The 16149-nt window shown below is 32.3% G+C and overlaps 1 pseudogene; it reads left to right on the forward strand.

Annotated features, from left to right (window-relative positions):
• The window catches only part of LOC133185177 (uncharacterized), a 47428-nt pseudogene that overhangs the window by 4367 nt on the left and 26912 nt on the right, over positions 1 to 16149 (forward strand).

The raw sequence follows: 16149 nt of genomic DNA on the forward strand, positions 1-16149 counted from the left end.
AAATATATACCAATGAAAAAATAAAACCTTTAGACATGGTTTATTTTTTCTCATTGTTATTGTTTTAGCAGGTCGTTTAGTATGGAAAAGAATTAGCGCTACACAAAATTTTATGCATGCTCGCTGCTCCGCCTTGACGTCAAAATCCATTTTGTCGTCGTTCTCAGATTTCTATGTTGCGCTTGAATTTATTTATGATCTCCGTATTTCTGAACGAAATTCTAATAAACTTGCACAAAATGAAGTCAAAATAAAATTGAAAAATTATATACATAAATTGAATTATTTTCGCTCTTACTGTGGGTCCACCGGGAGTTTGAACGTTGGTGTTACATGTTTTCAATGACTCATTTCGTGACTGCGCCGGGTACCCCTACCATTGATACATTAATATACATGTACCATTGAAAAGAAAAAATAAAATATTTGTTAAATATTTTTTGCTTTTATAAATTCTTAGTGTTTGTTAAACGTATATCAAATTTTCACTGAAAGACGTTCATTACAAAGAAGAATATACACAATGTCTCAATAATTTCCAAACAGCCCTCGTATTTAGTCATTTTAATTTTGATTCCTAGTTAATCATATCGATATGCGCAGTTAGACCACCTCAGGGAGAAGCATCGATATCCAAATGTGTGTTTGAGGGAGAAGGGGGGGGGGCAGAGATCATTGAAAAGCAAAGAAAAAAAAGAAAAAAAAATGAATGCGAATGAAAAAGCATGAATGGGTAAAAGTTCAATCTAAAAAAGAGAACCTATCTCTTTTTTTTTGGGGGGGGGATATAGATACTGGTATCATGGGAGATTCGAACCTCCTACTAAAACAACGAATGAGAGAGGGGGGTAAAAACGGGAGAGGGGGATGCCACGGAAATTTTGCAAAAAATAAATTGTGATTAAAAAAAAACATTTTGAAATGATCATATAAATACATTTTAAAAAAGTAGTGTCTGGTACAAAATACTATCGTATGAATTTTCTTAAATTGTTCCGATAAAAGCTGACTTGAAATTTATTGCAATATGTTTAAGAAATAAATGCAGCTAATGTGGACTTTTTCCAAAAGCATTATGATCAATGCTGAAGAAAATAACAATTACATCGACGGTGATATTAGGATTAAAATATTAATGAAACAGACGAAACAACAGATTAAACAATAGATTAGGCTGTCAAGAAATTACAAACGTCTGATAAATGTTGAAATGGCGACATCTTTTGAGAATAAATCACTGATAGATTAGTAACAAGTGTTTATGGGTGCCATATTCAAATGTTAAGAAAATGTTCAAAAATATCAACAACAAGTCGTAAGACAACAAAAACAATCAAGAAATCTTCATTTTGAGAAAGATGAAAAGAAAATAACACTGATGATGCTTCGAGCGAACTGCTGAATTCATGTACATTTGTATGTAATAAATTTGTCACATTTCGTGTCGAAATCTTTGACGTCGAGTCTCAGCTCTGATATCTCGATACCCCGGATATCTCAACATTTTTTTGAAAGTTCCGTTGATGTCTGGATACTGAAGGAAGAGGATTAAACAAGCACATACATCTTTCTGATTTTAAAGAAAAAAAATATTGCTATTTCAGTGGTGTGGTTACAGGCAAAAATAAGAGTCATGTTCTTTAATTTCGAGATTTTGACAAATTGTTATTTTTTGAAACAATAACTAGGAAGAAATGGTTTGTATAATTTATCTTTAGATTTCAAGACAAAATCAGATACTACGTCGCCTATGAAGGTCAAGTTAAAGTGGTAGAGTTACAAACATTCAATGGGATATTGCTTAACCGAATCGCCTCATATACAAAAAAGTATAAACATGTGTGTTGGACGTAATATTTAATTCTTGTTTAAGAATATAATTTTATGTACATTTGCTTAGGTGTCAGGTTAGCTGATCAGAGGACCTTAATTATGTTAAAATACATATATTCAAGCAGGACCGTAGCTACAGTTTCAAAAGTTGGGGGGGGGGGGGGGGGCTTCCTCCAAAAATATGACAAGCAAAAAAAAAATGACTCAAGAGTGTGGTGTTGGGGGGTGGGGGGACTTCTTAAAATAATCTGACAAGCAGAAAAAAGGAAAACCTTATCTGTAAAAATCCTGGAATTTGCCAGTGCTCCACATTACAACAAAAATCAAAATTTGGGGGGGGGGGGGAGCACCTATAAAAGGAAAATTTGCTATAGCAAATTACTATACTCAGAAAAAGTGGGGGCAGGCCCCCTCTGCCCCCCCCCCCCCTCCCTTCATTCTACGGGCCTGTTAAGTCTCGCAAGATATTCGGTTTCAATTTCTAATAGATTTCATAAAAAATGTAATGCAACCGTATTTCATTTCGCTCAGGAAAGTCTGTTTAGTATGAATATATATATATATTTGAGCAGTACAAGCATCTCTTTGATCAAATTATACAATATATACGTAAACGATAATGTTTGTTTGGTTGTGTTGTTTTAAATTAACGGCCCTTTTAAGAAATGATGAACGATAATTGATGTGTTCAAGTGATAAAGCAGAAGCGTCGAGGGCACAGCTGCCTCAAAATAAAACAAAAGTATAGAAATATTTATAACCGCTTTTGATTAAGTGTGATTTACTTAAAAAAGTAAGAAGTTGACAAAAGATTTACACTTTCATGTACTGAATAAACGTTCCTAAAACAATCCTTGACATCATTATGTGCCTCTGTGAAAATATTTTTTTTTTATATCGGGATCGATGTGCTCTTTTGCGAGGGGATGCCCCGCTTTAATTGAACGAGGTGCCCCTCTGGGAAATCTATATAGATTTTTTAATATATATTTTAATATTACAAGTACTTTATATCTTTTATAAAATGAGCTAGAGTATTAATTATAAAAAGAATACAATGTTGGGAATTCAACAAGAATTAATTTTTCGACTGAATAAAAACCGTTCCTAGATCCTGTCTAGACCCCCACTCCTCCCTTTACAAGACTACTAAATCTGCTCTAATATAGTATGAAAATAGTATGCGACTTCCCTCATGAATAATCACATACTAGTTGCTTGGAAAAAAATAAATTCTCAAGTTTATATGTGTCAAAACGATAAAGGTTATTTAAAAAAATGTAGTTTTAAAGAATGTTTGACGCATGCGACGTCATTACGTATTCAGTAAATAACGTCAACGTTGTTTTGAAACGGCCTCACTAAAATGCTCATAAAAATTGATGTATATTTGTATTCAGAAAGAGTCAGGCTATCAAAATTTATCAAAAAGTCAATTTGTGAAATTTTGACCTTAAGGGCCCTTTTCTCATGACGGCAGTCATATATATATATATATATATATATATATATATATATATATATATATATATATATATATATATATATATATATATGATATTCTCTCACAATGCGAAAGGATATCAAAGTAAGTAAAAAAATAATTTCTGGCCTGTCGTAAGATAGAGATAGCAACTTAACCGTCTCGATAGAGACTAAAACTGCCAATTTCTTCCCAAACATGCTGCTAAAATGCATGTTAGAATGTTTCCAATCTCACTATTGCTAAGCTATGGCATCTCAACTGTTCAACTATGACGTCACAGTCTATGAGACTATGTTAAGAAAGGACAGAGGCAAAGGGAATATCAAAGAAAATGTAATAAACAGAAAATTCAATGTTTTGTAGTTGAATATGGAATTTCACTCGTGAGACAGGATTTTTTTTTATCATTTCACTAGTGCTTCGCACTCGTGAAAATAAAAAAAATTCTGTCCAACTCGTAAAATAAATCTCATATCCAACTACAAAACATTGAATCTCTCTCTCTCTCTCTGTCTCTCTCTCTCTCTCTCTCTCTCTCTCTCTCTCTCTCTCTAAAATATTCTTGCTCTCCTTAACAAGCTGTGATTGGGCCATTTAATACAGGCATCAAACTTGCACAGTTTTGGTGAGACTCTGGGTCACCACAATCAGCACACTTGGTGCCTACTGATTTCACGAAATGACGATGGGACGAGCAAAGCAAAAACTTTGTTCCCCAGCGATTTTGTAGCAGAGGCGTTAAAATCCACCTGTCTACACCAGTATGTACATCAGACTCAAGTCCACTAACAACAATTTCCGATCTAGTAAGTGACAACAACACAGGACTCGATACACTGAAGACAACCCTTAAATAGGAGCGTAAGAACTTTATTTGTAACTCGTATACTGGTCTGCCAGTGACAGATATGACTTTGATTGTGACCAGCCTTCTTCTCTTTGAATTGAAGCTGTTTTACTACGTATTTGGTAAGAGACCACATTTAGCATGAGATATCTAGAAAATAAATGTGAAGATCTCCTTCAATACTTCGGAAACTCTTTTTCTGGTCAAAGTAATTAGAAATAGAAAAGAGATCATGCAGTCGTAAATTAGTGATTGATTGGTTTATAATTGTTTATTTTTATATGTCAAAGAGCCTGTCATAAAAATGGTAAGTGATCTTAACGGTAAAAGAATAATATTTAAATATCAGAGAAAGTATTTCGTGATTTGTTTCTTTGTGCCAAATCTACATAATATTGATCTTTTCCACTAGAATGACTATACATTTTTATCTAGTTTTGGTATTATTTTATATTTCTCTTACACAACCGTTTGTCGTGCCCCCATCCCTTTCGTAAAAGTTAAGCATCCCCTTGGTTTATTTTAAAACTATTTTGAAATAATAAATATTACAATTGCTAAAATTACATTACTGAAGATGATACCTGAGAAACAAAATGCAAGATGATAAAAGCATCTTCTGAAAACGGAAAAACAGCATTATTGTTAACCAAAGGGAGTGTGGACACGTAGTACTAGGAACACACTGAAGTTCAAATGCAGTGAAATAATGTGACGTTGTGCAGAATACATGTACATTATAAAGCACTGTTTGCTTTGTTTTTCATTGGACATTCCTACGAGTTATGGTTCGACGCTTGATCAGCTAGTAACAATGGTGACAGAAGTGGGGTACATGTAGTCCATTCGTGTTCATCATTCAACAGCCGGTCTGCAACTCTGTCAAAGCAGCCACTCTATCACTCATCGCTGATCACATTGTCTAGAAAAGAATTGACTCCATTAACAGCAATTCGAACAAATGAATTTTCCATTTTAATCTTTCCTTCAACGTTAACGTTGGAATTCTTTAAATGAACTTAAAGATTTTGTCAATAAATTCGGACATTCAGAAAACTGAAAAAAAATTGAACTCTAGCATTCACAATTTGAGAAAACTATGGTACAAGGTACGCTGATCAAGGTTTCATTTACTCAGTAATCAAAAGCAAAAAACCTTGTGTTGTTATCCATGTATGCTGGTCTTGTAAATAGTGTATAATGGCAAAATAGGGGCAAAAACTCGTTCAGGCATTTTTAACACCATCTTCTTGCCTATCGTAAACGTTGATCAAGTTCAAGATGGCTGAGAATGGTTGCGAACAACTAAGTTAGTAACAGTTCCAGAAATGCCCTGTTTTCATGCACTCGGTTATATTGATTGTTCTTCATTGCCAATTAGGATACAATGTACAATATTCATGTTCATTAGAGTTGAAGGAAGTTGCCATCTTTGCGCCTCATATCTTTTTAGAAAGTCTCAAATACTGACCTTAGATACCCAAGTGTGGATGGCATCGTACAAAATCACGCCATAGTTATTCAATGCTAAACACACTTAGAAAATCTAATTGTTAATGACATGCCTTTCTGTATACATGTATAATCAAGTATATATTTTGGTATATTAATACATAATAGGCGTGTGTTATAACAGTTACCTATAAACATACAAGTTTATCTTTTTTTTCAAAAACGTTGTCTTAATCTTATACCACATGTACTTTAACCTTATACTTTCAAAAGAATTATTCCACATGTATATTTTCTATTATTCAGTAACTACTCTGCACAGTTGTGATGGACGGAGTGTGTCAGGGGATCAACTATCAATAGATTTCGGCATTATTGAGTATCAATGTAGTTGCAAGATTAACTTCAATTTTACTGGCAAAGTCGAGTACCTGCTCGAGGCTATAGACCAAAAAGGTTGTGGACGAAGAATAGAGATTAGATACAAAGATCCTACGAAAAACAATAAAAAAAACTGTGGAGGCAAGCTGGAAAGTTTAATTGTTAAACCCAACAGAACTTCAACGGTTAGACTATCTTCTCCTTCAGACCCTCCAGAAGAAGCGGGAATACAAGATACTGTTTCACTCTGCTGAGTCCGGGTATATGTTATTTTTCTAATGTTTTATCTCAATTTTTCTCCTCTCCCGTTACAATATTTTATCGAATGCAACCACGGCAGTAAATATAATCCTATTTTATGTAAAATACTTTGAATAATAATTATTATTGGAAAAAATACTGCAAATTAATGCGCGTAAATTTTTGTGTGACCTTTTTGCACTAAAAATATAATATTTTAGGTATTAAAAATCTAAAAAGACAATAAAATATTTCTTTGTATCAAGCTTTTTATAACTTAAATGCTGATCGGTTGAAAGTACATGTATCGTGTAATTTTATAGTGGTCAAAATATGAGATTTTCAGCTAAAAAACAATGTACTTATAATCTTAACTTTTTAAATATATCTTCATCTTTAGGCAAATTCTGTTGAGTGAATGTGTAAAATTTGTTTTAAAAATATTAAAACCTTTATTCAATATTCATAGCATATAATACGAAAAGAAAATTCTCTGAGAAAGAATATATAGGGCTTAAGTTCTAAGATATTAAATCAAACAGATGTGTAGACTTTGAAGAATGTTCTTCCAAATATCATTGTACCACAAGAAATAATCCCCCATAAATCTTGTTTATTTACGAGTTTGTGAGCAGTTTTTAAATTGAATGTTGTGTAATTTTCATTGTTTAATTCAAATATGTCATAAAAATGGAATTATAATAAATAATTTTGAAGTAAGAGGTTCTGACCAAACTTAATTTTTTTCTCAAAAGCTGGCGAGTGACATACCTTAATTTGATTAGATTGATGTGCCTCTTCAAAATGAAACCGGTGGAAGTGCAGTTAAGGTCGTATCCTTTTTCATATAATACTAACTTAATGGGAAATTGGGTAATGTATTCAAAAAATTTTCTCTCATTCACATAAAGAATAATTGCTGGTACCAGAGGATAATATTAGAAAGATGGATGCTGTTTGTGGAATTTCGGTCAAATAAAAACAAGTAATGATAAAACTCACCTGAAATCGTATCATAAATTTCTTCTTACTTTTCTTGATTTAATTTTATTTACAGAATGTCTGAAGATGATATGGGATATATAGTTCCTATCGACAACCACTGATATTCAACTCTACCTCAAAGGCGTGTACAGGGCACACAATCATATTTACCAAAAACACAACCGATTAAAAATTAAATTGCCACATTTATTTCAAATGTTTTTTTCCTAGAAGAATAGTCCTTGATTCCCATGGTTATTGCTTGTTGTTATTTATTCCTTAAGCAATATGGCCCAACATATCACCTTATCATTATTCAACTACAGATTAAAGAATAAATTAAACAGAATAATGCGTCAATCTTTGGGTTTTTTTTTTAAAGATTACTTGGTTAATTTTCTTCTGTCAGAAGTGAAAGTTTGTAGTAGAGTTTGTGGTACAAGTTTTACAATTATACACATTGAAGTGGAACGTTGTGGTTTTTCTTAAAAAAGTCGATTGTTACTGAAACATAGTGACATGTTCATTTCTTACTCTCTGCGACTAGCAAAGCGACTTTGCTGAAATAGAGGGATTTTTTGAAGTTAGAAGAGAGAGTGAGGCTTTCCATTTCATGTTGCAACGAATATGTTCACAACTTTGTATTTATCATGTTTATAGAAGTTATCACACGTGTATCGATCAAACACGTGTTTACCCGGAGTTTATGTAGACTGCCAATCTGATTGGCTATTCGTATTTATAGAATATGTTCTACAGGTGTTCGAATGAAGCATGTGAGAACATTTACTTCTATTTTCTCTTGGCTGTTTGATTTCAGTGATTTGAATTCTACTTTTTATATCAAACAAAGAACCCAACAATACCTCTGACAGTACTGACCAATCGTATTGAATGTCTGTTTATGATTGAGTATGTTGCAAACAGCAACATGTGGTCATTCAAAGCCCGTAATAGCAATCTCCCGATTCAAAGTACAAGGAGGGACTTCTAAAACATTTGATTATTTTATTGCAATACTTTTGGTTCACACATCAAAGCGCTAGAGTTTTTTGAACGAGAGATGGGGAACATCAACTAAAAATGTAACAAAATAATAAGTGCATGTAATGTTTAGCTTTCACTCCTTTCACTTGCATACTGTTAGGTGTGTAGCTTTACTAGTTTTCATGTTGTAAATTTTCCTATATTATGTTAACCCAGTCAATTTACATTGGGACATGATATGATTATAGGACGTAAAACAGGCTTTGACTCACCATATCTGTTGCTGTTTTCTACAAATGCCGTAGTAAACAATCATTCAACGCGTTCGATACGATTGGTCAATACTTTTGGTGGTATTTGGGAGTTCTGTGTTTAATATGCTAAGTGCTATGTATAAATTTTATTGAATTCAAACAGCCAATCCATAAATAGTGTAGTATATTCAACGTGTAAAAGTTTGGCACGCTTGATCAAGACATCTGACATGTTGTTATTGGAATGACAGTACAATATGTTATCTGTTGTTTTTACTTATGTTTAGGTTAATTTGTTTAATTTTAGCTATAAAGGATTTTCAAGATTTAGATGAATATGCACTTGCGAGAGCGCTTCTGTACTTAATACATGTTGTATCGTAAATTATTCATATTAGAATTCATGGTAGAATGCTCGCCTGCCACGCGGGCGGCCCGGGTTCGATTCACGGCCGATGCATTTTTTGTGCCTTTATGAATGGGAATTTCAAGAAATGTCTATTTAAAAATAACTAATGAAATAGTTTTGTACTTAAAGACAATTAAAATTAGTTAATTATAAAAGAAACTGCATCAAGTGACTTTTTTTTCAAAATTTGTGTTGTATTTAAAAATCATCCCTGTATATATTTCATGTGTGAGTGCAATCCGCAAACAGATAAGGATAAAAGTAACGCAGAGACCTACTTACTGAGTGCAGGTTAAAAATTAGGAGTATGTGCATCAGCATATTAGACGTGAATGTGCATTTTGTAAAACAAAATCATTTCCACAGACAGAATTCATCGCCTTTGCATGGTTAGGTGAGAATAAAAACATTATCTATTGATAGCTTTTGTGACATTTTACTTTACAGTCCTTCACTGGGAGTGAAAGTTGAAAACTCCATTAATACCGAATCCGGGTCATTTCCCTCCAGTGTCTGTTCCGCCTAGGCCATTTCCTCCCAGGTCATTTCTCTCCTAGGTCATTTCCCTCTCTTACCCGGGTCATTTCACTCCACAACCTAGGTCATTTCACTCTCAACATAAAAGTTATCGGTTTATCTATGGAAATGGTTTTTAAAAGTAATTTATTTATTTCCAGTTTTAAATTATATTTGTATTATCAAACTACATGTATTAGTATTCTCATACTAGCCCAAGTTATACTAATACAATTATTATTTGAATAAGTATTAAAATCTGTATACATTTGTGGGTTAATTAATTCTTATTTATTTATTTATTCTTGTTTAATGATTGATCAAATAAAATGTGAACGCAGTAATACGTCTTTTTAAAAGTAACTAGATGAAATACCGCGCAAGCCCGGGGAATTGAATTTCATAACCGCTGACTGATCATTTCAAATATATATCTTATGTTTCTTCTGACAGTTTATTACAGACGTATAGCAGGAAGAAATACGTTGTACAAAATCCCGCAGTTAGTTTAGGAACTGACTTAAAAACTATCAATTTCATTGAAGTTTTCTTTTTACGCGCAACTTTATTTTGATACCTGTTCTACTATATCATTACTGTCACACTTTGGGAACTCTGTTTTCATATCCATAAGAGGTTAAAGAATTTGATATACACATATTTTGGGGGGTAAAAAAGTTTTTTCACCCCCACCCCCACAGTATTTATAATATTTCAAAAGATTGTATGAAGAAAAACCACTGAAATGTATTGATTAAAGCATACTTTTTAATAGCTTTAGTAAAAATGTGAAAACATGGAATATAACACTTTTTCTTCTTTATGTTAACAATGATTTATTCATCAATTGACTTTTCTTTTTTGCAAGTTTATTACTATATTTAAAATGTACTTCGTATTCGTTGCAATTATGCCCTTAATGGCGAATATGCACCAGCACTACTATCAAGACTATTAAGACTCAGATCAGATATTCATGAAAAGGATTTGAACATTTTAATTTGTAATAAATAAGCAAAATTTATTCACTCTATATTAGTTAAAACGAATTTTTGATCGAATAATTCATTAATGACGTTTTAACAAATATTTAAACTATTGTTTGTTGTTAGTTTCATGAAAATAAATTAGTATGAAATCTGTTGCAGGCGTTTCGGAGTTTATCTGCAAAATTTATTAGTTTATAGGTATAGATTTTATAGAATTCAAAGTCTATTTATGTTTTATTCATTTATTTATTTTTGTAGACTTAACAATATCGATTATTTAAAAAAAAATAGAACAGTACTCGATATATAATCTTTGTTCTCTTTGCTTTATCTACTTTTTATTGCTTTTATCAAGAATATGTAATGTAAAAATGCTAATTTTTAAGTTGTTGTCTATCAGATTTATGACACATTATACGAAGGCAATATATTGTACATGTATACATGCTGTGAGCATATGTTTATGTGTGAATTTTCAATTGCTTTAATTCATTATCAAGACCGAGAATCCATTGTTATTGATTATCCATTTTGGAAAGGAACATTAAGCAGTTATATTTTAAATGGAAAAAGACATAAAATAGCAAAATTTAAGGAAACTTGCTAAGTTTTGAATTTTAAACATTTCCCGATCAAAATCAAACTGATCCCGACTGGAGTTAAATAAAGTAAAAATATTTATTTATTTCACAAATACACTAGATTGCTTTGTTCTAATATCGTTTGAAAATCGACTGAACTCAAAAAGTGAATTATCTTTCTGCGGTAACTGCATCAATAATTAAATAGGTCTTTGCTTGTGATTGTCTTTTTTTTTTAATGTTGATTCATTTTTTTATCAGAATTGGTGCCAATTTGAAAATAAAGGGCTTTTCACAAAGATATATAGATGGCACAGGCCTTTGGATCGCTTAAATCCGACTTTAAAAAATTGGGGTGTATAAAAAAGATATTTTTTAACACCATATTTTTTTTAAGTGATCTAATGGCCTGTGATACATGGAGTACTTTAATATACAAAGCGTTTGATTCATAATCAATGATTTTTAAAAAATAAAGCATAAAATAGTTCTTGTAGTTTTTTTCAACTCTGTCTTACCTACTTTAACAGTTTATAAGGCGTTCATGTTGTGGACATATCTTCAGTACTGTAACTCGACGTATCTAAACTAAATATATTTCCATAGATCATTAATTCTTCTGGCGATATGCAAATAAAGATATTTTCATAACATTTGACAATTAAATAACCATGGTTTCAAGTATTTATTTATCTTGGGTTGAGTATTAGGATGAAATAATTACAAAAGTGTTTTCTAAGAGGTGAGTTTGGACAAACTGAGTATATCAATTTTTAAAACTTATAAACCATTTAATAATTGCTTCTACAATTTATTTCAGTTAATATATTGTAATCAAGTCTATACATGTAATTCTAGAGGCTACTACGTGAATGTTATATACACTTTTAATATGTGAATATTACATATGTATTTCTATTTTTTTTTTTATTAGCAAACTATTGCGTTTCAGTTTTTTCTTTTCTGTGTCTTCATTTCCTAGTTTAAAAAAGTTTTACAAAGTTTTTAAGTTTTAACTTAAACAAAAAATAAGTATTTGTATTTCCATTTTGTTATTACATTAAACCCTTTTCTTACGACAATAATTAGATTATTTACATTTGTGGCAGATCTTTTTTTAAAGCTTGCCGAAATAAACCGATTAAATTAAATTTCTCAAATATATATGATTCTAATTGATAGTGTCGATTTTATTTATTTATGAAAATGTCTTGTAAATCTAAGCGCTAATCTACAAACACACAATTTCATTATATACGGAGCCGGTTAAATGATTTTTTTTACAAAATTTATTTACTCTTGATTTAAATTTTTCATTCAAAATATGGTTTTCATGGACGAGAAAGCCCTCTAAATGGCAAAAGTCTGGCAAATGTTCAGTTTTCATCAGTGTTATGAATTTTATTTGAAAAGACATGAATCCAGGAACACAGACGGACAAGGAGTGAAATGACCCAGGTAGTAGAGTGAAATGACCTGCCGTGAAATGACCTACCGTGAAATGGTATTGGAGAGAAATAACCTAGAAAAGAAAGGGTTTTAGAGAGAAATGACCTGACACCTTAATACCTGTAGTTCGCTTAAGTAATAATATTCTCACCCAACAAGTAAAAGTTGGTTTTCTTGTGACAGCTGTGTGTATTTATTTTAAAATTATAGAAATAACATGTTTGTTCAGGCATATTTGACTCGAAATGTCAGTTGAAATGTAGATCGTCACCTGTTCGACATTTCACATTTTCCAGAATCAAAACATGAAGGGTTGCGAAGAAAAGTTGGATGTAGGCGAAAGTCTGTCCACTTCTCTGAAGAGAATATAATAGTAGTAGTGCAAATGATCCATTATTTTGAGAAATTTTGTGATATTCAGAAAAGTATCTTAAATATTATTTTAATTTCTCCTAGAACAAAAAACCACAGAAACAAACAAACGAACAGAAACAAAAAACAAACAGAAAGTTTTAATACTAGTAACTGTTTGATAAAATGTTCATTTTTTTAATAGAAAATATCCCTCTTCTTTTCAATGAAATACATGGAGATAACGAACAGTATTCAAGCTTAAAAATGTCCATTAAACAATACAAATTTTGGAGCAGAGCAAACACGGACCTCAAAAACATCAAAGGTGGGATCAGGTGCCATGGAGGAGTATTCCATTTTTAAAGATCTACTTCTGATTCTATTATGCCATAGAAGCACAGTTTAATCCACATTTCAATCATCCTTTTTATCTATATTTATCAAAGAAATCCTTACAGCTTAAACACATATTTGGATACGTATAGTTTATAAATTACAATTTTTGTAGCCTGACAGATAGAAACCAAAATGAGCTTCCATTTCGTCAATCCTCCAGCTACTCCGGGTTCTACAAAATGTGTTATTCTAGAGTACGTTTTCACAAATCAAACAAACTTCCAGTTCATGTCCAAGATGAAAGTGGTAAATTTTGAGCCATCGAGCGTAGTAGGTAAGAGGAGAAATAGATAAAATGGAATTTTATAAACATGTTAAAAATAAATTAAATATCCAAATCAAACTATTTCTTATAATTACTGCATTCTCACTTTCTAATTAACTAAATAGTAACATATATAATATATTCTTAAATTCTCACATATGTTTGATCATTCATTTTCCACTTCTTTTATACCTAGAATGTCCGTTAAATGACACATACAACTGGAATGATGCAAATAGAAAAGAATTTACTGTAACGATCATGAAACCAGTAGCCATGTTTGAAAACCCGTTTTTAAGCAGTCCCCATAAGTTAGTTCTCTGCGACTTGTGGCTGACGATGGACAAACCAGCAGGTAAGAAATTAACAGTTGGTGTGTACATTGCGTTTAGATCAGATGTGTTATACATCATACAGTCATGTATATCCTAGTAGTTTAAAACATAACCAAAATATTATAGCTTGTGTTCACACATGAACGAAGAAAATCAAGGATGGAGGATGTTTCTTAATTTTTTCTAGATATTAACACAAGGGTCAAATTGACTGAAACATTAAACAGATTACAATATGATCCGACAACAGGATACAGGCCGAAGGAGCCTCATGACCCGTGGTTTGGATTCGAACAAGAGTACTTCGTGGTAAACGATGACGGAATCCCGGTCAGCTACGACCCTATAAAATTTGACTACACTACAGCTTGTACGTAAATTTTTTCTATATTTTATGCATCAAAAACTACATGAAATTAGTGAGCTGGTAAGTTGTGAAATATCACTTCATAACAAGATTGTTCGTCCATCTTAAAAAATTATATTCACGTATTTGAGATGATAATGTCAATAATAGGGTTTTCCTTCATATAACATTGAGCATTTAATATATCGCAATATTGTAATCTACATTGATCATAAATTACAATATGTTTTTCATTTTCAATGAAAAGTTTGCAAGAATGACATACACGTTTTTCTCTAGGAATAGGTGTCCTTGAGTATCTCCCCATTTCAATATGTAGTGTATGAGCACTTATTCTTAGTTTTGTTAGGATTGTTCTTTCAGATTTCTCGTCGCGCAGTGGTTATCTAGAGCGTCTGCTCTAGAGTCCCGGAGTAAGGAGCTGATCCTTACGTCGAGGGTTCGAATCCAATGCGGGACGTGGAGACCGGTTTTCGGATGAGACCGTATAAACCGAGGTCCCGTGTCGCAGTAGGTGTTGGTACGAAACAGATTCTTCACTGCTCAATGGCACTAAGTGCCGAGTATAGTTATAAATTTGCAGCCCTACACCGGCAAGTGGTGGCGTCTCCATATGAGTGAAAAATTCTCGAGAGGGACGTTAAACAAACAATCTTTCAGATTACTTCAATGGTAATTGTAGGTAGTTCTGTTATTTATATTCATTCAAATTTGTTATATTACTATAAAAAGTTAATTTTCCAGAATCTGATTTAGAAATGTTCTTTAATTGTTCACAAATTGTGTTACTATAATGCTCCTCTAATTTATATCTTAAAGTTTTATGTGGTATGTCCAATGAAAATAAAGACAATTTCTGTTGTAGAGTAAAAAGATTTCTTTGCCAAGATACTCTGGACCCAAATGTGTTTTATCTTCCTTTAATGCAGATACATTGTACCACTAATTGGTCATTATGCTCATTCTCTGACTCTGACTAAATATGTTTACATGTACATAGATGTTTTACAGTCCCGTTGCACGCTGCTGTTGGACATGAACATGATAAAAACATCGGTATGGAAAGGGATTTATCCGTAAAACATCTACAAGCCTGTATCTATGCAGGGGTTAAAGTGCATGGAGCTGTACGGGCCATCTCAGGTACATTGAGAAAAAATATATCATTTATTAGAAAAAAAATTATCTCAGCATTGGATAATTAGTCGTAAGCATAGGTGGTTGGTTCCAGGATGGTGTATTATTTTTTAATGTATTTTTGCGTCTTATTGTGTCTGTCTGAATATAAAAATAAAAACAAGAAATCCCTGATATTTGCTATTTTAAAAAGAACATATAATGTACAATAAAAATATTCTAACAGGACACACTCGCCACCTTGGATTCTAGGGGGTACCTTGACTGACATTTGATTTAAATAAGTATCGATCAACGCTCTTCCTCCCGATGTGAGATGAGAACCAGCTACAAAGATGATTGAGTGACTTCTTTCTATCGTCTGCCGATTTGCAAATGCCCGTTTTGAACGTGCAGTAAACCAAAACATCCGCGGTGCGTAGCACATAAATCGAAAGTAACTTAACGGAAGTGATAATTTCCAACTATGTAAAAAGTAGAGGTGTCCCTGAACATGACTAACAATGGCTTTGCTGGGTTTTTTTTCTTTTTTTCTTTTTTAAAGATTTTTCCCTATATATTCCTATGTAAAACATTGATTGCCAATCGGGCCCCACCCTATCTCTGGGGATCATGATGTGAAGAAAATTGAATGAACACTATTGAGTATGCTTCCATATAAATATGATAAATCACAGCTTTGCCGTTCTTGAGAAGTTGAATTTTGAATGATTTTTTTCTATATATTCTCCTATGTTAACATTTGATCGCGCATTGTGGCCTCACTTTACCGTCGGTGGTCATAATTTGAACAAATTTGAATCTATACTACCAAAGGATGTTTCCATATAAATTTGACTAACATTAGCTTCGCTGTTCTTGAGAAGTTTTTAAAGATTTTTCCCTAC

This window comes from Saccostrea echinata, unplaced genomic scaffold (assembly GCF_033153115.1).
Source record: "Saccostrea echinata isolate AGI-Se365-2 ecotype Australia unplaced genomic scaffold, CSIRO_AGI_Sech_v1 ptg000001l, whole genome shotgun sequence".
Classification (NCBI taxonomy): Eukaryota; Metazoa; Mollusca; class Bivalvia; order Ostreida; family Ostreidae; genus Saccostrea; species Saccostrea echinata.